Genomic DNA, 24236 nt, shown 5'->3' with positions numbered 1-24236 from the left:
TAAAGCCCCTCAATTATGGAATAGCCTTCCAGCTCCAATCCGAGACTCTGACACAGTTCCAATCTTTAAATCTAGACTTAAGACTCACCTGTTTAGTCAAGCCTTCAGCTAAAATTCCCCTTGTAAGGTGTAGGGGCTTGGGGGGCCCCCAGACGTTGAGATTTCTGGTGATCTGAGATGTTGATGCTGTCATCCAGCTGTGTCTTGGCATCACTCTATTTGTGACTATGACTTGACTGGAAAGCAATGTCTCAGTGAGCCCTCATGCCTGTGGTCACCTCTGAACCTCTCCCTTTAGTTATGCTGCTATAGATTAGTCTGCCGGAGCCACATGCTGATCACTGGCACGTGAGCTACGTACATTTAAATCAACGGTGGTTTAAATTCATGTCCACTCAGTCTGTATTATCTATCTTCTTGCATGGCTCTACCCAAGACGATTGGATACAGGCACCTGCAGGCACCTGGGGGATGGTCTGGCTGCCGGTGGATGTGCTGATACCGGGGTTCACCTGGGGAGTAACACTGCAGTCGGAGCCTACAATACCAGCATCACTGCTCCGACACGGAATGAAAGCCTGGCATTCATCAACAGACATTTACAGTGACAATATCAAAACCCAGAACTTTCAATTCTACCTTTTACCTAGTCTGATTGTGTGAATTATGTGTGACTTGTGTATTTGTGTGTTAACGGGCCGCCCAATGGAGGATGGGTTCCCTTTTGAGTCTTGGTTCTCCCGAGGTTTCTTCCTATTCCTCACCATCATAGGGAGTTTTTCCTCGCCACTGTCGCCTTTGGCTTGCTCATTAGGGTTCTGGACCCATGGTATTGTTAACCTTGTAAACCCTGTAAAGCTGCTTTGCGACAACTTGAGTTGTTAAAAGCGCTATACAAATAAACTTTGATTGATTGATTGATTGATTGATCTACACAATACTCTAATACATAATCAGAGCTTCAAAATGAGCAAAACTGTCACAGGGAAATCGTATTAAACAAGTGATTAGAGATATGAATGAAAACAGCTTGAAACCTCTGAGGACAACTTAGCAATTTGTTCATCATAAGTCAAAAGTCAAAACAAGCAAAGTATACCACAGGGAATGATGTCACCACAGATTAATAATAAATACATCTGTACTTCACACATATGGTGGTATGCTGTCGCTTCTGCATTAAGGTACAGTAACAAGTCATTTCGTTTCCTCTCCAAGATGTCTGATATCCTTTGATTAATATTTGTTGATTAAGTGTTACTGAAATTGTAATGCAATGATTTTATTCACATTTACATTGATAAGGGGATTTGTTTAAAACCCTGCAACAAAAACTAATGAAGGGGAAAAACATGACAATTAAATGCAAGCCATTATTTTATAGGTGTTATGAGGCCTAATGACTGCCAACATGAATTGCACCCAGTCCATGTAATCTATGTATTCATTTGTTATTGTTATTGAACTGCTGTAATAATTGCATTAACATTAACAATTCCATCCAATCAATTGTTTTACAGGTGTTATGATGACAGATGACTTCTAACATGACTTCCATTCAGCCTGTGTCCTCAGTGAATGAAACATTTTTTCACCCAACATTTTACATTAGAGGACTTTACAACATTCCACATGCAACACACTACTATGTGTTTCTAAGCTTTGTGTACACTGTGACTGTTTTAGGGAATTCTTTTATAATGGGAATCATCTAGCTGGAACGCAGCTTACACACTGCAAAGTATGTAGCTGTCTTCAATTTGGCCTTCTCTGATCTGTGTGGAAGCTCTGCTCTCATTCCAAAGTTTCTGGACATGTTTCTGTTTGACAATCAGTACATATCATATGGAGCGTGTCTGGCAAATATGTTTTTTGTTTTATTCTTTATGACTCTGCAGTCTCTTACTCTGGTTGCAATGGCCTATGACAGAGTGGTTGCTATATGTCTCCCTCTGAGGTATCATGCTATTGTAACCAAAACAACTATGAGTGTGATCATAGGTATTATGTGGTTTGTATCTGTAACTATCAATGCTCTCCTTGTATCTCTGTTTACCCGACTGTCCTTCTGTCGATCTACTACAGTTAACAGCTATTTCTGTGATGTTGGCCCTCTCTTTACTTTAGCCGGTAATGATACATCTATAAATTCCATAATGGGTTTTGTCTGTACAGCTGTTCTGCTTTACATTCCATTATTACTGATAACCATCTCATATATTTGCATTGGTTTTGCATTGCGGAAGATTGCACATGTTCAGCAAACTAAAGCAATGAAAACTTGCACCTCCCATGTCATATTAGTGGCTTTGTTTTATGTACCAATTTTAGGTGTTTATACTGCAGCTTTTACCACATTTGTAGATGCAAATATCTGGATAATCAATACAGGCCTGACACAGACTATTCCATCCATGTTAAACCCAATCATATACACTCTAAAGACAGAGGAGGTAATGCATGCTATTAAAGTACTCTACAAACGATCCAATGTGAAGCCCACAAAAAGAAATAAGCTGTGAGGACTTGAAACAACACAAATATGGTATAATAAACTGAAAGCAATATGTGTGGGACAAAATTGTTCCAGCAGTACAGACTGAAAAATCATTGATTTATCATCACTTTGTAATGTAATGCTCAGGAAAATTACATGTTTTTTCCATTTTCTAATTGTGTGCACTGCCATTTCTTTTTAGCAATTGTGACACAGGGATAGAGGCAGCAGGAGGCAGAGGCTGTAAACTAAAAGCCTTATTGTCCATGGTGAACGAGCTCAGGCCAAATGGCAACAATGAAGAGAAGGGTGGCACGCAGCACAGTCCTGTGAGGCAGTCCAGTACTCAGGCGACGTTGCAAGGAGCAGGCTACTCGTGGTGCACAGCGAAGGCTCAAGACCTGTGGGCTTAAGTCCCGGGTGAATCAGTGGTGGCCAGGTGTCAATAGTTGGGTAACTGTGACCGGGGGGGTGGTTTGGTATGAGAGGGTGTGCTGCAGACTGAGGTGGGCATGTGTGAGGGTGTGTCAGTGTGCACGCGCACCTTCTGGTGGCTTCCAGGCCATCGTGACAGCAATCAAGAGGCCATAAGCTGGAAAAAACATCACAATGTAATAAATTGTTTTGTAAAATTATGATTCAGTAAAATAAATGTGAAATTACAATTAGCATTTATGTTACATCAGAAACATACTACTGTAGTGGTTAATATGTTTCAGACATTTATTTTAAAAGCCTGATGTCAGGAGATCCAGGGGAAGTCAAGACAAGGGCCTTTGTGTACTCTACCACAGTGTCCCATGGAATGACACACTACAGTGGAACAACACTGGACTGAAAAGCTTTTTGAAATATTGTAAAGCATCTTCAATATTTTGGTAGCACTGCTTTATTTCTGAAAGAGATTTTACGCATTTATACATTTAAACATATTATTATATTATATTATATACACATCTTGTGTACATCTCTTGTTGTTTTTATATGTTGTCATTCTTTTCTCTTTAATTATGTTGGGTGGTTACCTTATATATGGTTGTACACATAATTAGCAATTACACTATTTTGCTTTAAAAAATCTGACATCCGATAAAATAAATTATTGTGCTGGCTTTTCCCAGAGATGAAACTATTCAATACGATAGTCAGCAAATATAGACTGCTGATAGCTACTGTGAAATTATCTGCCACCCCTGTTGAACCTGAATTGTACAAAACAACAAGCTAACTGTGCATGGAAGTGTAGTCCTAAAAAGTGTAGTCCTACAAAGTGGAAGTGTAGTCCTACAAAAGTGTAGTCCTTCTGTTAATCCAGGAACCATTAAAAATTCTTTGGGTTATTCAGACGAAAAGTATTGTAACTAGTTACTCCGCCCCCCCCTCATTTACTTACGTTTATTCATCGGTTTTAGTGTTTTGCACCGCCTAGTTCCAGCCCTTGGTATTATGGGTCTCACCTGCACCTCATTGTCGTTTAAATAATTGGGTATTTAAATCCGGACACGGTCTTTGGCGATCGTTGTTTCATGCCCTCTGCGTTTCCAGGTTGTCCAGTCCAGTTCAGTCCCGTCTGTCAGTGCTCTAGATTTTAGTCGGTTCACTCTAGTCTTCGTTTCAGTCTTTATCAGTCTGTTCTGTTTCTGGTTATTACACGTTTTGTTGTTGTGGTTATCGTGTGTCTGTTTCCTTCGGGGTTGGTCGTTGCCTTTGGTGAAACGTTGTCTTTCTAGTTCGCAACCCTGTTATGTTTGGTCGTTCCCCGTGTTTGTTCCTTTGATTTCCCTGTCTGTCAATGTTTCTATATTAAGGTCCCATGTCCGCGTGTGTTCTAATTGAGTTATGTGGTTAAAGTCCTGTGTAGTTGAATACTTAAAGTTTCATTTGTCTTTTTTTTTATCCAGGTGTTCTCTCCCTTTCACTTGCAAATTATCAGAGACTACTGACGTGGTTGTTTCTAATGTCTTGTTGATCTGGTCACCGTTTAAAGAGTTGTTACCGCCCATAATGTTATGTGGTTTATTTAAATGCCTCGGTGATCTGGTCATCACGCAAAGAGTGTTACTGCCCATGTTACATGTGTTATGTACTGTCGGTGATCTGGTCGTCACGTAAAGAGTGTTACTGGCCATGTTACATGTGTTATGTACTGCCTCGTTCATCAAGTCACCATGTTAAGAGTTGTTACGGTTTTGTCTTAGTATTGTTGTATCTAGGTATTATAGTGAGTTGATGTAATCCCAGTGTTACGTGGTCTGTCCAGAATGCTTCGTCGGTCTCGTCACTGTGTCGGGAGTTTGTCAATTGGTCATCTGTCTTTGGATTCTAAATTAAATATACAGTCTACTGCAAGTGCAACCCTGGTCTCTACGCGTTTGTGTCCTACTTCACCCAAGTCCGCAACAGAATCGTTACAGAACGATCGCCCTTTAAAAGGACACAGCGAGAGACCCAATACTGATTTGACAAACGTCGGTAATAAGCGCGCCATGCCTATTGCTCTCTCGGCGTGACCCTCCTAAGATATATAATGGAGAGGGGACGGTTGAGGACTTTGTTTTTCAAAGTAGATTCTTTTTTCAATTTTTGTTATGTTCTCCTCCTCCGGAACATGTTAAAATTCAGTTTTTGTGCCGGTTTCTCACCGGAAAGGCGTTGGTTTGGGCTAACAAGACACTCAGTACAAAATTAGATGAGAAGGGGACCGGGTTTTCTTTAGAGGACTTTTTTATTTTGATGTTTAAACGTTTTTCTCCATATCCAATGGTAGTGGGGGAGTTCAGGAATAGATCTTTCATGGCCCACACAGATGATCCACTCATTCATGTTAAAAGTTTGATGACATTACGAAGAAAGATAGAGGCAGCTCTTCGGCCTGCTCCCTCAATACCAACCCAGTTCCTCCAGGAGGCTCTGCATACCGAAGCTACTGCTCAGGCCTCCACGCTCCCTGGCGTCCCTCAGGCCTCCACACTCCCTGGCGTCCCTCAGGCCTCCACGCTCCCTGGCGTCTCGTTGTCCCTGATGCCTCTGGACATCTCCCTGGCCACCAGGCCACTCCGTAATGTTCCTCTGGCCGCGCCTGCTGACGACGCTCTCCCGGCGGCCGCGCCTGCTGTTGACGCTCTCCCGGCGGCCGCGCCTGCTGACAACGCTCTCCCGGCGGCCGCGCCTGCTGACAACGCTCTCCCGGCGGCCGCGCCTGCTGACAACGCTCTCCCGGCGGCCGCGCCTGCTGATGCCATGTTACTGGCAGCAACGCCCTCTAGTGAAGTCTTCATGACTGTTGCGCTTCCTAGCGATGCCACCCCGGTTGAAACACTCCTTGGCACTCCTGCTATCACAGGGCCTCCTATACCTCCAGCTGTCTCCTCTGTAGCAATGCCCCCCGACAACGCTGTCTCTGGGCTAGCTTCGGTGCCGAGGGCTTTGGGGAGGCCTGCGCTGCATACACCTGCACCTCAGAGGGAGTTATCTGTCGCTCCCACAACCCGGGAATGGTCGCTTCCGTCTTCTGCTCCCAGGTCTTCTGGATTGCTCCCTGACCCTGTTACCCAGGAAGGATCTGTTGATAACCCCGAGAGGTTCACCCAGACCGTCCTTTTGGATCTACGAGGTCAGAGTTCCACAGGCACAGAGACGATACCGGCATCTGTGTTGAAGACAGTAACTGACTTCATTGCATGCATGGACTCTAAGACTATGCCTATGTTTTTGGCACCATCTCCTGGTTATGTACTTGTCCCTGTTTCTATTGTGTTGCCTCCTGTTGGAATGTTTAGTTCTAATGTTACAATGTGGGTTCCTCGTGTTGTTGTTAATTTGGTTCCAGTTCCTATGTCTTTTGTTCTTAGTGTGATTATGTCTGTGTTGGAATTGTCTTCTGCCCCTGGTTTTTTCTCTTCTGTTTCTCCTACTGTGCCCATTCCAGCATGCCACCAGGGTTCTTTGCAACAGGTACCCTTGCCTCAGTCAATTTCCAGGGTTGCATCGGTCCCCCCTTATTTTCTCCGCCTTCTGGGTCTTCTAATTGCCCGTGCTCCGCTCGATGTCCTGTTGTGTCTTCTGGTGTAGACGCTGGGCTTGATTGTGAATTCTCTTCGGGGCCTTTTGTACCTGGCTCTCCCGGTTTTGTGACCCCTGTTTCGGTTGGTCCTGATAGTGATCTCGCCCTGTTGGTTGTTCCTGGCCCCGCCTCTGCCTGTTCCCCTCGTATGTGGTGGTCGTGTGTTGAGTCTGAGTCCGTGTCTACGTCTTCTCCTGGTTGTTCTGATTTGTAATAGGTCATCTGTCTTTTGATTCTAAATTAAATATACAGTCTACTGCAAGTGCAACCCTGGTCTCTACGCGTTTGTGTCCTACTCCAAGTCCGCAACGGAATCGTTACAAGTATTTTCTAAGTTTTCAGTGGTTAGATTTGGAATTTGTAATAGGATAGGAAACACTCGAGAAAAAGGGGGATACAACAACAAGAGGTTTTTATTTTTTCAGAGAGCAGGGCACTGGACACTAAGAGTAAAGGCCAGATGTCTTAGGCTAGAAGTATGGATCGTATGGATCTCATAACAGGGAGGCTGAATCTGGGATGTCTCAAAGGGTCAGGCAACAAGTGTGACCAATCAGAATGAATGTTTTTGATATGCAGTGTCAGTTGTCTTGTAACATAACATAGCATAAGGAAATTGTACAGGTGGCCATTTAGAGCATGGCATGGCTGGGATAAGAATGACCAGGGAACAACAAGGGAAAGACACAGGCCTTAAATACACAAAATAACAAGGACTAATGAAGACAGGTGGAATCAGTGAGGGGTGGAGAAGAAAACAAGGGGCAGAAATATTGAAACCAAAACAAAAAAAAATGTGTCGTTCAGCTCCACCCTCCTTCCCAGTCCCGTGTTGTTTGCCCTAGTCCCGCCTTTTTTTTCCGTTTCCTTGGTTTCCCTTCTGTCTGTCACCCCCTGTCCTCAGTGTTTCCACCTGTGCCTTGTTTCTCTTCCCCGATTCCTTTTGATTAGTGTAGTCTCCTCTCCGTGTCGTACAGTCTATATCTCGCCCATTCTTTCCTCCGTATATCTTTTCTCTCTTGTAATCGCATCTTATCCGTATTCCGTGTTCTATGGTTCCTTCCGTGTTTAGTTAGCTCCTGTTAGTTTACTCTTGTTGTCTTAAGTAGTGTTCTTTGTGTATATGTCCCAGTTTCGTTATCCTATCTTGTCATTTTTTCCTACTCCATTTAGTTCCCTGAGTTTCTGTTTATTCATTGTTGAGGTTCATTAGCTTATCTCCATTAGTTATTCTCTTCTGTCTGTTGCCTCATATTGCCTATGTTTCCCCGTCACTAGTTTTTTCTGTATTTTGTACCTTAGCATTTATTCATCATTGAGCTTCATTACCTTATCTCCATTAGGTATTCTCTTCTGTTTGTTGCCTCGTATTGCCTATGTTTCCCCATCACTAGTGTTTTCTATGTTTTGTACCTTAGCATTTATTAAAATTCTCTTTACCTTTAAGAGTTTCCTGCATTTGCGTCATGCTGGCCTGTAGTAAGCGTTACAACATGGGAGTGTAGTGTGAAGAACACAGAAGACTTTTCACTTCCTTGCTCTGAGGACCTACTGTCAATCACAGGAAGTGCATTGTCTCACAAAGCTTGAAATGTATTGTCTCTGGTCCTATAAGGTTCCTGCAGCATGAAGGGAAAATGCTAAGAAAGATTTTCTTTCAGCCCCTCCAATGGGGACCCAAAGTCCACGACCTCTGGACAGAGGAAACCATTCTAATCAGATTCACCAGAACCCTGTTGGAGGAATTATGGCTTTCACCAAGGAAGAGGACCTCATTTATGGCCTCTGTTTACCTAAGCACATAGAATTAGGGTTAGTATCGCCATTGGAATTTGCAAACAGACCTATATCCAAGAATGCCAGAATAAACCATGATTCTATAAATATATTCTGGGATAGGTACTGGTTTCTAAACCTTTTTAGGGGAAGCAGCTCTTCAAGACTATTCCAAAGACAGCAAACTTGGATTCATTCCATAAGGATAAAATTGTAGCTGAAGAATACAGGACTATCTGATCATGGACCCAACAACATTCAATTTCTGGAACTAGACAATTCGACACTGTGCTTATGTTTGAACAGAAAAATTAAATCCTGTCTCATTATTATTGAAATTATTGTGTGTTCCATCTTAATGCATATATATTATTGATCATGTTTCCCGTGGTACCATGTTATTCACATATGAGACTAATATTACACCTCTTTTATTCTCATTAGTGTAATGTAACGTAATTTAATCTCGTTATTGTTACTACTAAGTTGATGTCACATCCAACTCCTCCCTCCTCCCTTGTCCCGCCTAGTTTCCCCGTTTCCTTGGTTTCCCTTCTGTCTGCCACGCCCCTGTCCTCAGTGTTCTCACCTGTGTCTCGTTTTCGTTCCTGGTTGTTGTGTATTTAGTTTCCCCTGCCCTGTCTACCCTAGTCGGCCATTGTACGTGAGTCTTCCTTCGCCTTCGTGCTCTTTTGTGTTATCTGATCAATCTGGTCAATCAGATTATCCTGATTCATGTTTCTAGTGTTTTCTCTATATGTGTTCCTGTTAGTGTATGTTCTCTTCCTGTTGCCTTTCTGATCTGCTCCGTGTTGTCTGTGTCATTTATAAATTGCACTGTTGTTAGTTTCCCTGTCGCTTATGTAGTCTAGTTTGCTTAGCCTTTTATGTTTAACCTTGTGTTCAGTTGTAGTCAGAGTTGTATAGTAACGAAGTAGAACTACGTCACTACTGTACCTAAGTACTAAAATGCTGTATCTGTAATTTACTGGAGTATTATTTTTTTTCTTCTACTTCCACTTTTACTTCACTACATATGTAACAGAAAAATAAATAACAGTTTATTTTAAATAAACCTATGTTCATATAATTTGACAAAATTAGAACCACACGTATATGTTTATATGGGTACACAGTGACATCTACTGGTCAAAGAGAGTATAGCCCTTTCTATAGTTCGGCCTCCTACCATATCCGGTTCAGTCTGGTTTCGCTGCTGAAAGGCTGAGAGAGTGGAGAAGCATAGCACTGACTGACTGCTGTATTTTCTCTGGCTGTACCCAAACAGTAAAGAAGCAGAACCAACCAATTGTGGTGCTCGCTTTATTGAGGGACCAGAAGAAGGGGGTTACAGTGGTGCCGTGACTCCTCCTTTCACCATCATCACTACAACTGCTTCTGCTGCAAGTTTCGTCTGGGCCTGTGTTGTCGCAGCGTGGTAGAATTTTATTTCGAGTAATCCATTCAAGGTTTCACTGACCAGTAAGCAGCCCTTATGCTGAGAGAAGTTTTGAAATGTTTTTTTGCAGTTTTTAGTTCACTTTTTACTTTGCGCTTGAGACGTTACATACATACTCTGAAATACTGTTTTCTTTTGCTATTGACATTTTCTTGTATATCTTCAATCACATTATGGATTATTATTGTCATTCGAATCAAACTGCATTTTGGTTGTCGTGCCTAGACCGTTTGATTTAAAATAATAATTATTATTATTATTATAATGGAATATTGCCAAGATAGTTCCATTCTGACTGGGGGAAGACAAATGGCGCAGTACATTTCACAGATACAGGAGATTGTTCTACACAAAATTCAGTTGTTATTGACATGACAGACATATACACTTTCAATAGGCAACCCCGGTGTTCCTCTACGCCTAGGCCTATCTGAAGTGCTAGTGATTCAGACAGTGCGGTTAGCGAATTGGGAGTAATGGTCGAAGAATTGGGGAAACATATTGGCGACACTATCACTGCCAGACTATTATCTTCTGGGAAATTTGAAGTGTGTTCCCATTCTGTAAGCAACTGTCCCGATGTGGACAATGCATCTCTCAATCTATCCCAAGTTAATGTTGTTCTGAATACTGACGTAAAATATCCACCAATGTTGAGAGGGAGCGATTTGGATGCATGTGACATTGGTGAGTGGGTGGACATGATGGAGTTATATTTAAGAAAGAGAAACTTCCAGCGCGCTGATCACGCAGAGGAAATCATGAGTAGACTTAGAGGTAAAGCCAGGGATGTAGTCAAGATAGCTTTACGCAGTGACCCAATGCTGGATGTCACGTGGCATAATCTATGGCATTTTGAAACAGTACTTTAGTATACTCTAGCATGCCGCTTGCTGATTTTTACAATACACTGCCGGAACACAATGAATGCCATATAGACTATTGGGTTCATGTTAATAAATCTGCAGACATTGCCGATGAGTGTCTTATGCAAATGCGGGGCAGGCACATGGAAGACCTTGGACAGGAACTGCCCTGACCCTGCTCTTGCTTATGTTTTCAAGACCAAGCCCATTCAGCAATGGACTGCTAAGGAGGTGCAGGAACGGATTGATGAGTTCCAGAGGGAGAAAAAAGCACAGATGGTTTCTGCGGCCAAGATGCCATCCACTGTGAAACAACATACAGGTCCTTCTCAAAAAATTAGCATATTGTGATAAAGTTAATTATTTTATGTAATGTACTGATAAACATTAGACTTTCATATATTTTAGATTCATTACACACAACTGAAGTAGTTCAAGCCTTTTATTGGTTTAATATTGATGATTTTGGCAAAAAAGTAAAAAAAAAATTGCATATTTCATCCTACTAATAAAAGAAAAGTGTTTTTAATACAAAAAAGTCAACCTTCAAATAATTATGTTCAGTTATGCACTCTATACTTGGTCGGGAATCCTTTTGCAGAAATGACTGCTTCAATGTGGCGTGTCATGGAGGCAATTAGCCTGTGGCACTGCCGAGGTGTTTTTGAGGCCCAGGATGCTTCGATAGCGGCCTTAAGCTCATCCAGGGTGTTGGGTCTTGCATTTCTCAACTTTCTCTTCACAATATCCCACAAATTCTTTATGGGGTTCAGGTCAGGAGAGTTGGCAGGTCAATTGAGCACAGTAATACCATGGTCAGTAAACTATTTACCAGTGGTTTTGGCACTGTGAGCAGGTGCCAGGTCGTGCTGAAAAATGAAATCTTCATCTCCATAAAGCTTTTCAGCAGATGGAAGCATGAAGCGCTCCAAAATCTCCTGATAGCTAGCTGCATTGACCCTGCCCTTGATAAAACACAGTGGACCAACACCAGCAGCTGACATGGCACCCCAGACCATCATTGACTGTGGGTACTTGACACTGGACTTCAGGCATTTTGGCATTTCCTTCTCCCCAGTCTTCCTCCAGACTCTGGCACCTTCATTTCCCAATGACATGCAAAATTTGCAGTGCTGCTTTTCTGTAGCCCAGTTCAGGTGCTTCTGCCGCTGTTTCTGGTTCAAAAGTGGCTTGACCTGGGGAATGCAGCACTTGTAGCCCATTTCCTGCACACGCCTGTGCACGGTGGCTCTGGATGTTTCTACTGCAGACTAAGTCCACTGCTTCCGCAGGTCCCCCAAGGTCTGGAATCGGCCCTTCTCCACAATCTTACTCAGGGTCCGCTCACCTCTTCTCGTTGTGTAGCATTTTTTGCCACACTTTTTCCTTCCCACAGGCTTCCCACTGAGGTGCCTTCATATAGTACTCTGGGAACAGCCTATTTGTTCAGAAATTTCTTGGTGTCTGACCCTCTTGCTTGAGGGTGTCAATGATGGCCTTCTGGACAGCAGTCAGGTCGGCAGTCTTACCCATGGTTGCGGTTTGGAGTAATGAACCAGGCTGGGAGTTTTGAAAAGCCTCAGGAATCTTGTTTAGGTGTTCAGAGTTAATTTGTTTATTCAGATGATTAGGTTATTAGCTCATTTAGAGAACCTTTTCATGATGTGCTAATTTTGTGAGAATTTTGTATTTTCATGAGCTGTATGCCAAAATCATCAGTATTAAAACAATAAAAGACCTGAAATATTTCAGTTGGTGTGCAATGAATCTAAATCTAAAATTTTTTTGAGAAGGACCTGTAATGTGGCTGTTCGTGATCACAGTGAGTGTGCAGGTGTTTCCACCATGGATATGATGGCCCTCAGACAGAAGGCAGTGGAGTCGCACAGGCCACCGGCTCCAGATCCAGTCACACAATGCAGTCTCGATCATATGGGTGCAATGTTGTCCAAGGTTTTGGATGTTCTAACCACTAGGGAGCAGCGTTTTCACAGACCTAACCGCAATGAACCGAGCGGTGCCCCTACCAGAACCGTAACAGGCTGCCGCATCTGCAAAGATGTTGCATACTACATTTTCACACTGCAGAGCTGAACGTTTGTGCTTTGTGTGTCATGCACCGGGCCACACCAAACAGAATTGCCCAGCATCTGCGCGGCACACACAGTCTGCTCCCATGTATGACGGGGAAACATCCTCGCTTTAGGGAAACAAGTCAGTCTACACTTGGAGAGGGGAAGTGTAGGCTCTAGTCATGATGCCCTCATGGGAGTGCCAGATCCTGAGACTGTGTATTCTGACTGGGTGCCAATGAAAATAATTAATCCTAGTGATAAACCTGTGACACTCAGACGAAATGCCAAAATAGCGGACGTCTACCCATGTATGGCACTTGAAGATTTTTTTGCAGACGAGAGTGTGCCCACTAGGGTGATGACTTTTATACAACCTCATTTCCCTGTATCATAATTTGATGAGCTTTCATTTAAGATTAAATAAAATATTACATTCAAGGCAATTTGATAAAAAAACCTCACACACAAAATGATTTGACTGTCCTGGCTGACGGCGCACAGCGTTATACGATGTTCTGGAAAATTCTATACATTTCTCTGCTACATAAATTATTGAACAAGTCGGTTTCATGACTTATGTTATATACAGTATATATAATCTCTCTCTCTCTCTCTCTCTCTCTCTCTCTATATATATATATATATATATATATATATATATATATATATATATATAAATATAGTTAATACAATTACATAAAATGCTAAAATTCCTACATAAATAAGATCTCAAAGTGGTTTGTGCGTGAACGTTTTCAATATTTTATAATATAATAAACGTCATTTTAGTTAATAATAGGCAAAAGTTCATTCATTCGTACTACAGCGTGGGCATCACCCTAGTGCCCACGCTGTCCTCCAGTAACCAAAGCATTTGCAGTACACAGGATGGCAACAGTTTATTGCGCAAGGAGCTAAAGAGCATGGACTGCAAACTGTCGATCTTGACTCATGCAAGGTTTCAGAGCAGTGCAAATTGGACATGTGCAGACTTGTAATTCACTATGAAGACATTTTCTCTAGACAAGCCCTTGACTGTGGCAAGGTGAACGACTTCGTTAGAATACACCTTGTAGATGAAAGACCTTTCAGGTTACCATATAGGCGCATCCCAACAGCCCACTATCAGAAGCTGCGTGTAGTTTTGAGTGACATGGAGGAGAGAGCTATAATCCGGAAATCAACGAGTGAGTTTGCCTCTCCTCTTGTTTTGTGCTGGAAAAAAATGGTGACCTTCGTGTTTGCACTGATTTTCATTGGTTAAATTCCAGAACAGTGAAAGATGCCTATCCCTTGCCACACCAGGAAGACTGCCTTGCTGCTTTGGGTGGAAATTCGTTTTTTAGTACTATGTACCTGACATCGGGTTTCTATAATGTCCCACTACACGAGGCAGATAAAAAGTACACAGCTTTCACCACCCCAGTTGGCTTATATGAGTATAACAGACTCCCTCAAGGGCTATGCAACTCACCTGCCAGCTTTATGAGGATGATGACAAATATTTTTGGAGACCAAATTTTTTAATCCCTGCTTTGTTACCTTGACGACCTCATGGTCTTTGCAAAGACTGAAAGAATGGCCCTTGAAAGGTTAGAATTGGTCTTCCAGTGATTGCTGACAAGTAATTTGAAGCTTTCACCAAAGAAATGTCGTTTTTTATGGCGTTCAGTACAATTTCTTGGCCACGTCGATCATGTTATACTGGCACATCCAGATTTTAGTCAGCCCTTTGTTTTGTCAACCAATGCCTCTTATGATGGACTAGGAGCCGTCCTTTCACAGGTCATTCCTGGAGAGGCCCAGCCCATTGCATTCGCCAGTAAGTCACTAAACAAAGCTCAGTGTAGATACTCTGCACACTGTCTCGAGTTCCTGGCCTTGAAGTGGGCAATTTGTGACAAATTTAGCCACTGGCTTAAGAGACATACTTTTACAGTGTGGGGGCGGACAACAACCCACTGACGCACATCCTGACTAAGCCACGGTTGGATGCGTGCGAACAGAGATGGGTCAGCAAACTTGCTGCGTTAGAATTTTTAGGACCTGGCACATCAAGTATGTGCCAGGTCCTAAAAACATAGTGGCCAATGCTTTGAGTCGAGTGCCGTTTGCCAAGGACAGGATCAGTCACCGTCTTATTCGCGAGCCTTATGACTACCTACTGAATGAGTCTGTGGGGTTGACCAATGGTTCTGTGCAGGACCTTTTTAGGTCGTCTTTGGCAAGTCACAATGTGCAGTTTTTCTTGGAGCAACAGAGGTTGCCACAGCAAACTGTTGTGGGTCAGCGAGAGGCTACAAGTCTTTCAAGTGCTGAGATTTCTGCTGTTTTTGATAAACACATTGATTGGCTTGCTGGACCTTGCACTCGAGCTATTAGTCTGGCCAATCACGTGCAGCGATTGTCCAACATTGGCCAGGACACGTTGTTTTCATACCCACTCGAAAAACTGCAAGCGAAGCAGTTGGAGGATGCGGATTTGAACTGTGTGGTTACTTTTGTTGAGCGAAAACGCAGGCCACCGAGGAGAGAGCAGTCTAGAGTGCCACAGAATGCCCTGAAACTGCTTAAACAATGGGAGAAACTTACATTGGAGAATGGAATACTGTATAGAATTTCAAAGGACCCATTAACTAAGCACAAGAGATTCCAGTTTATTGTGCCACCATCTCTGAAAGATGAAGTCACGATGAGGCAGGTCATCAAGGCCAATTCCGAACATTGTACAGGCATGAAAATCTGTCACCTTTCGGCGAAATTTGCCGTTTTGAAGTTGAAAAGGGTGACCTACGTGAATCGTGTAGATCCGATGAGTTTTTTGTTGGGGGGGGGTCGGGAGATTATATGTATATATTTTAATTATCATATTGACTTAATAAGCAAACAGAGCACTTCCGAAATCGGCAATTTCAATGACACCGTGGCCAGCAGTTTCCGGCCAGAAGCAGGACCTAGTGCTACACCGGGGACAAGACAGAAGAGCGAACATTTACCACTACATTTACCACATCATACATTTACCACTACATTTACCAGATCGTACATTTACCAGTGGATTTAATTGGGTTATTAATGGTTTCAATCGTTTTCATAATTTGCGGTAAAACAAAGTTACTGCCATTCGCTACAGCGTTGAACACTGTCAGAGCTACACAAGCTCTTGTGATAAATAGGTAGATAGTTAAGCCATTAAGTTCGTGTCAACCCCGTGTAGTTAACGGTGACATAAAATAAGAAACAAGATTTTTTTCTAATGTGTCTGTAGTTGTAACTGGTGAATCCAGGGACGTGTGATAACATTCGCGCCAGGGCTGAAAAGGTTGAAGGTTACTATATATTTCTATAGTAAGTTCACAGTGATCTCTGAGGTTACTAATACACACTGATTCTATCTCTGCCCCCTGCAGGTTTGGAGTTGTGGAGCTGAATCATGAGTGAATGTTTATGAATGTTTCTGCATGTTGATGCGACAAAATCCAATCATATCCATTCAGCCAACAAATCTGACCCACAACCAAGGACATGGATTACATGAACTACATCTAGTTATTGTAGATACCTTGTTACTGACATAAACTGTAGATATTTCTGTTTCACCATTGCTAGTTCGTTCCAATAATTGATACGTTATTGTGGAAACCAAAGCATTAAAGAGCATTATATAGCCTATAGACAGTAAGAATCTCAGTCAAAGTTGACAGTTTCTGTCCTTTTAGATTTAAAAGCTGCAAGTGACACAGCATTTGATATTTTTGTTTCATGAACTGCCATGAACAACCAGTGTTGCGAATAACGCCGTTAAAAATAACGGCGTTAGGTAACGGCGTCATTTTGTCAGTAACGGGATAATATAATTAATTACTTTTCCTGTCGTTACAACGTCGTTGACATTACTGGTCATTAAAAGCGGTGCGTTACTCTATATTGATATACTAACAGTAATCCGAGCAGATCGCTGCCCAGGCTAGTGAGGAGTAACAGATCTCGATAGGTCACAGTTCTCGGTGCAACACCTGTTTAACTTAACAAGTCAGTAAGTGATTGGCTACCATAATGCTGCCTTAGCCAATCAGAGCCAGTGTTTTTACACGCATGCCGAAGCACACAACACAAACGGAGAAGAGACAGAAATGGCCAGTCAGGCTCAAGCCGAAGAAAAATTAGCATTTTCAAGGTGGTGATATAAACATTATTTAAGAAAATACTTGAATGTCTACCAGACTGGGTATTTGAATTATTTAATGAATGGCCGAACTTGCAGAGAGCGCGTTTTCTGTGACCATTAGGATTTTTTGGTCCATGATGATGAGTGGTTTATAAGCCATTTCAGATTTCCAAGAACTGTCCTTGTGTTGAGTTGGGTCCAGTTTTGGAGAGAGAAACGGGAGGAGTTGCGCATTGCCAGTTCCTTTACAGGTGCTGACAACACTCTGCTTCCTGGGACTGGCTCGTTTCAAAGAGAACCATGCCAGCTGTTTTGGATGGGATCATCTGCATGTCAGCTAGGTATATAAAGTTCCCATATGAAGCGGTTGACTGGGCAAACATTAACACTAGGACTACAAGCTTTTTATTATCCCCATACCAGCTCACAAGAGCCTGTCAAAAGCAGGGCTCGGCACCTTCGCATCCCATTAGGCCATTCCTTTGTTATGTACATGTAGCCGGGGGGGGAGGTTGGTAATAGTGTGAACTGTGTAGATCCATTGACTCAGATGGAGAAGAAAAAACCCTGGCCTTCCCTTGGGGTAGGAGTGCAAAAAGTACCATCTTGATAAGTTAAAATTGCTCAAGAATATTATTCTATTTCAAGTAGCTGAGGTTTTTTTTTTGTATAAATTTATGTACACATATCTTTACCTAGTGGCAGTTTTTCAAAAGACAAAAACTATTTCAAATAAGGTAAAAAAAAAATCAGAGCTATTTTGACTGATGAAAATGCCACTTATAAGCCACTATAATTCAAATATTATGTTTGTGTAAATTTCACATTATTTCAACCTTTCACAAATCAAATCTCAAACATATCCTGAGATGAGCAGACTTCTTGCAAGAGAGCTTGCAGTCTCATGAGGCAGCCAAAGGTGTGTATTGAAAGGTGTGTCAACAGCAACCACCCACAGCTGACACATGCCTCATTTACAACACTGGAGGTAAGAAGGGCTTATCACACCTGCCAAGAGAGCAAGAGATCCTGTCATTTGACATAATTTGGGAGTCTAGTTGGGAGTCTATCAAAAGCAGGGGGTTTGGTAGTTCTAGTTTTAAAGCGCAATTTGCAGCGATAGCCTGTTTCCCTAATATAATCGGAGTGATCGACTGCACACACATTTCTATAAAGGCACCATCTGAGGAGGAATTTGCTTATGTGAATAGAACGCACTTTAATTCTATAAACGTGCAAATAATCTGTGTTGCAAAAATGTGCCTTACTAATGTAGTGGCACGTTGGCCTGGATCAACCCAATGATTCGTACATCCTTACCAACAGCATGGTTGGGATAAGATTACAAGCAGGCAGAGTGCGTGATGGGTGGATTCTTGGTAAGCAACACATTTAAAGTATTTAAATAAAAGCATTTGACATTTCTTAGAATAATTCATTTTAAACATGGGTAATTGTTAAATTACTTAGAAAACAGCGGCTACGTGCTCAAGACGTGGCTGATGTAATTCACAGAATGACCAGGAGCGGAGATACAATTCTCTCCATTCTCGCACCTGGTCAGTCGTGGAGAGGGCGATTGGGCAGCTGAAAAGCCGGTGGCGCTGCCTGGACAGGACAGGGGGATGCTCGTGTATCGGCCAGAGAAGGTGTGTCTTATTGTGAGGGCATGTGGGGTCTTGCACAATGTTGCGCACAGGTATGCCGTGCCATTGTTAGAGGTGTTGGAGCAACCAGCGAACCCAGAGCCAGGACAAATTAATGCGCAGCGCAAATTGTAACCAATTCTTTTATTGAGTCGCTGATGCTAGTGAGCGCATCACTGATATTTTTTAGGTGCATTATATTATTCTGCCAATGTTCAATATTCTGACCCCACAACATTTAAAGCTTCACACACGCTGTCCCACTTAGACCTTTTGCGCTTTGCCGTAATGCCACAACGTGCCAAACAAACATTTTTTCCGCACCTCTACCTCATTCAGGAGCGTCTCCACTTTCACATTCGGTGAAGTTCCGCTTCTTTCCCCGTTTCACATGGTTTGTGATAGATCAGAGAACAAACTTCTCCAGTGCAGGGCAAATTTAAATCAATTTGCATATTTATAGGGCAAGTGTGCGCTCAATTCCACCTTGATTGGGATGTACAAAAGAAATGTGTGTGAATTTTCTGGATTTGTATGTATGCCAATTTTTTGTAAGAAATCCACGCAAGTCTTTGTACATGAGGCGCCAGGGTTTTAGAGGGACTGAAGGCTTTATCAGAAGAAATGCAGGAAGCTTCAGAGATTAATGATCCTGTTACTGACTGACTGGAAAGGCAATTTGGCAAATACAAAGGTCTTATTATGTCTGCGGTAACTTCTGTGGGCATATTTTTTGGCTATTATAACTACATGTGAATGTTGTTGTATTCCTTGTATAAGAAGCTTAGCTGAGCGATTGATTACCAATATGATAGAAAAGCTTGATCCTCAGAATGGAGGTGTTATGATGGCTCTTTTAGGACAAGAAGAGGAGGAGCAGAGCTTTGAAGGGGAATCCTCGTGGTAATCAATTTTTTATATTGATTAAAGGGGGAGTTGTAGAGAATTATAAAAGGATGCTAAGTGTAACCCAATCAAAATTACCACTACTACACTACACTAAAATGTGATGAAACTCCACCAAATCCTGGTAAATGCACTGCAACATTATAATTTCATTTCAGACCAGAGTTTGTCTAATACCTGTACTGTCTCATTAAGAGAAAGTAAGATGCAACTGCTTTTCCACTTAGCCTCTCAGTCTGCGGGTTACGAGCTGAGAGGAGGTCAGTGTTTTGTCATGTTCTTCATATAAAGGTGTTTTTTTAAGCCCTGAAATAACTCTAAAACCGTAGTTTGATGTTAAATCATTCGTAATACTGTGTGACGCATATTTTATGTTTGTCATATAAGAGTAAATGGAGGGGAAAAGCGCTGCTTTTCTAGTTTTTCTTTCGGACATGTGCTGGAGCAAATTTTCCATGTGCATTATCTGCTAGGAGGGAGCTGTAGGCCTCGGTACTTAAGTGTGTCTGCCGACAGCTCACCTGTGTGGAAAAAAACACGCTGTACACATTGTCTTCAATTATTGTTTATTGTTTCTTTGTGAACAGAATCCTTGAAGTAAAGCAGCAATAGTTACAGCACTGTTCGCCTCAGAGTTGGTTCTTCCCTTCGCTTACTACGGACACTCAGAACACAACACAGAAGTATTAGGACTGTGTAGATGACGGTCACAGGACTCGTGAGACACACACCTGTTACATATATTTTAATGTGTTGTGAAAAGCGCTATACAAATATATTTGATTTGAATTAATCACAAATGCTCAAAAATGAAAGCTCATATATTCTAATTAGTTTTTTATAATCCTTATATAATTTGACTAGCCCTAAAGTATTAATCAAATTTCTTATATTAATCACTTTATATTTTGCTTACATTATAGTATTAACCAACACGGGGGGGGGGGGGCACCTAGAATCATACAAATTAGGGAGAGAAGCAGACTGGGGTCAGAGCTACACTGGGTGACACGAATAGGCCTAGGCTTTCATTGTCTGTGTACTCTCAGAGATCTCTTTATTATTTTCTTTATTATTTCTTGTTTGTATTAGCTTGAATAAATAAATAAAAGACACAAGACTGGTGACGTTCTTTTTTGCATCAAATGGACACGCTGTGCTAGGAGAGGAGGAGAGAAAGCGTGACACACCCCAGCAGGCATTTCAACGTTGAATCAATGTTGAATCAACATCACATGTGATGGTTGAAATAACGTTAGATTTGGTGTCGATTTTGAAAAGTGAATCAACATTGATATGCCAACGTTGTTTTAACGTCATACATTCAACCTTGAATAAACCAAAACTCATGATGCTCGAAATTGCATGGGAGAGAGGAAAAAATAACATTTATTTTTTTTTATTCTCTGTACATTTCTTCTCGGAGAACCACCACACAACCTCTCCGGTGCATACTTGAGGTATTTAGCCATCGTGTCCATTGCCTCCTGTTGTGTGATTTTGTGTGTGCTGAGAACAGTGTCTAAAGAGAAAAAGCAAACACCATACATACTGTACATCCTGTATACAGTGCCAACAATTTTTTTTATGAATGAACATCTAAATTTATAAAAATATTGAATTTTCATCCACTCGTTTCTAATTGCTCATGCTAGCTAGTCAGGCATCTTCACAACACCTAGCCAGGAAAGCTAACCACCTAGCATTAGGGTCGCCTGTAACTCGATGTGTAATTAATAATGATCCTCAGGTATTGACTAAACTATGACTTTGCTTGTGAAGTTTTATTTCTGCCTCAAAACATTTCAAACTATTTCTTTGCCTGATGTTGTCTTCTTGGTTAATACCTGCCTGTTTTTGGATGTATTAATAAATAAATAAATAAAAATAATATTTAAAATAATAATAATAATTAATACCTCTTTCAAAACCATCATCCAATGCCAAAGAGTTGTTTGTACTTTTTTTATTGTATTGTGTTTTTTTTTACTTGAAATGGTAATACAAATGCAGGTTGAAGATATTACATTGATTCACCATTAATAGTTCAACATTTGCGCAACCATTTAACATTAAACGTTGTTTCAACGTTGAAACAACAACAGACAGAATTTCAACCATATTTCAACCACATTTCAACGTTGAAGGTCGGTCGTGTGCCAGCTGGGACACAAAGCCTGAAGGAACGACATATTTCACACAATGTAGTGGAGTATAGAACACGCATACAGAGTCAAAAAACCCTCCCACACATCCCAAAAGCTGCTCATGGCATCAAAACCCAATGACACGAAAATGGTTAAACACATAAGCAACACACCAAATACATGTAACAACACAGAATGAGAGCATAAATGACAACATACATTGAGAAACAGATACCCTGGGGATTAGAGTCATTGCTATATGCATTGGCTTCCTGCTTCCTGCTTTCCTCCTGTACAGACGCTTTTCTGTCAGCTCTGCCTGTCCTTTCATTTATTTGAGTTATATCTACAAGTTCAAGTTATTTTTACAAGTTAAAAGGATCCATTACTCGTTACTTCACTTGGTAAGCTTTTTTACATTCATCTATAAAGGATTATTTAGCATTTTTTACATTCCGACAGTCCGACACTGCGAGTGAACTGTTTTTTGTGCCTCATCCTTGTGAGTGGTTTTTGTGCACTGTTTTATCAGCAGCTGATATTGTTTTCAGCTGTGAAATACCTGCCAGAACTTATTGGGTGTTATTTTTGCACTTTGGATTTTTAACTTGGATATTTGAGCCTTGTGCCCGGTGCTTTTGCGATTATGGCTCATGCTTCCACATCATCTATTTGCTCTGAGTGTATCAAACTGTCTCAGAGGGTTGCAGAACTTCAGGAAAGAATCCATACCTTACATTCTATAAGGGAGGAGGAAGAATATCTGGACTCGATTCTTGCCACACAAACTGCTGACAAAACCGTCCCTGTGACTGGCAAAGAAAGAGACGTTTCTCTCCATTGTCGCTGGGATGTACTGGGGGCAAAGCCTAAGCTCATCTTGGCCTCAACTCCTAATCCTGTTAACAACAACAATGATAAGGGCTGGACTCTTGTTCGGGGGAAGGAACGTAGCAGAAACCAGCACAGCAGCGGCGGCAAGCAGCAATCTTCAGAACAGAACATTCTTCTCGATAACAGATATGAAGCTCTTGCCTCAACTGAAGTAGCAGAAACTGAGCAGTCCCATCACAACATACTGCCTCCCTCTCCAGGACATCAAGGACATCAAGGACATCCGCGGACCAACCACCAGACTGCCAACTGTGTTAGCCAGCAGCATGCTAACAAGCATGCTAAGAGGGTTAGCCATCAGGATGCTAACCATGTTGGCCATCGGGGTGGTAACCATGTTGGCCATCGGGGTGGTAACCATGTTGGCCATCGGGGTGGTAACCATGTTGGCCATCGGGGTGGTAACCATGCTGGCCATCGGGGTGGTAACCATGCTGGCCATCGGGGTGGTAACCATGTTGGCCATCGGGGTGGAAACCATGTTGGCCATCGGGGTGGTAACCATGTTGGCCGTCGGGATGCTAACCATGTTAGCCGCCGAGGCATTAACGGTGAAAGAAGACGAGGAACACCGCCACAGCCCAAAACGCTGCTAATTGGGGACTCAGTCATCAGAGATGTATGGAGCAACAGTATTAAGGCCTTTTGCTTTCCTCGTGTTACTGTCTGTGAAGTGATACCCATGATTCCACACATATTGCATGACCATCCAGCCACGGAAAGACTGATTGTACATGTCGGCTCTAGCGATGTTTACAAACAACAGTCTGAGATACTGAAACAGGATTTTAACCATCTGCTCGACATTCTGGAGTTTTCCCGGTGTGAAGTGTTCATTTCTGGACCAATACCAACTGCACGTCGAGGCAGTGGTCACTTTACCAGACTGCTGGCTCTAAACAGCTGGCTCACTACAGCCTGTGCACATCGGAAGGTAAACTTCATTGACAATTTCAACATCTTTTGGAGGCGTCCTGAGCTTTTTAAACCTGATCAGCTTCACCCTAACAGGGCTGGGACTCAAATGCTTGTGGATAATCTAATGTATGGAATCACTCACATGCGGAATCTGCACCCAACCGCCAGCAGTAACGTCAGTAATGTCAGTCAAAGGAGCCCATCTCCTGTCAGAGAATCTGTCCACAGTCTCAGAGGTAAACTCCAGGAGATTGAAGAGGTTCCACAACACTACAGTCTGCAGTCTTGTAGGAACTCACCTACTTCTCCTGCACACTCAGTGATTTCTCAGGTCTGACACACTGGAACCCATGCTCCTAGTCAGTGCTACATTCCAGTTATTTTAAATAGCCGGTGGCATGGCTCTCAGAATCGAAATAAAAATGTAATCAGAAGAAAACATAAGGGTACAAAACATTGTAACAAACAAAATTTGATCCCAGTGAAATGCACAAGTGATATAAGCGATGCTGATCAAACACATCAAGTCTTCAAAGTCTCCTTACTAAACGTCCGCTCACTCACAAACAAGTCTTTTGTAATAGCTAAATTAATTGAAGATTACTGTCTGGACTTTCTTTTTCTAACAGAGACTTGGCTTGATAGCAATGGAGCAATAGTGCTAAATGAAGCTTCACCTCCCGACTTTAACTATTTTAATGTCTCCAGGGTAAATAAGAGAGGTGGTGGTGTTGCATGTTTTTACCATAAAGCATTCCGCTGTAAGCAGATCTCATTAGGGGAACATCCTACGTTTGAATATCTGGCAGTACAACTCAACA

The 24236-nt window shown here is 42.1% G+C and overlaps 1 pseudogene; it reads left to right on the top strand.

Moving 5' to 3' along the window:
* The first annotated feature begins 227 nt into the window (after nucleotides 1-227).
* Nucleotides 228-6581, top strand: LOC143526195 (olfactory receptor 1496-like; annotated as a pseudogene).
* The last annotated feature ends 17655 nt before the right edge of the window (nucleotides 6582-24236 follow it).

The sequence above is a fragment of the Brachyhypopomus gauderio genome, chromosome 10 (genome assembly GCF_052324685.1).
Source record: "Brachyhypopomus gauderio isolate BG-103 chromosome 10, BGAUD_0.2, whole genome shotgun sequence".
In the NCBI taxonomy this organism is placed as follows: Eukaryota; Metazoa; Chordata; class Actinopteri; order Gymnotiformes; family Hypopomidae; genus Brachyhypopomus; species Brachyhypopomus gauderio.
The sequence above is the reverse complement of the archived record's forward strand: the minus strand, read 5'-3'. Positions and strand labels throughout refer to the sequence as shown.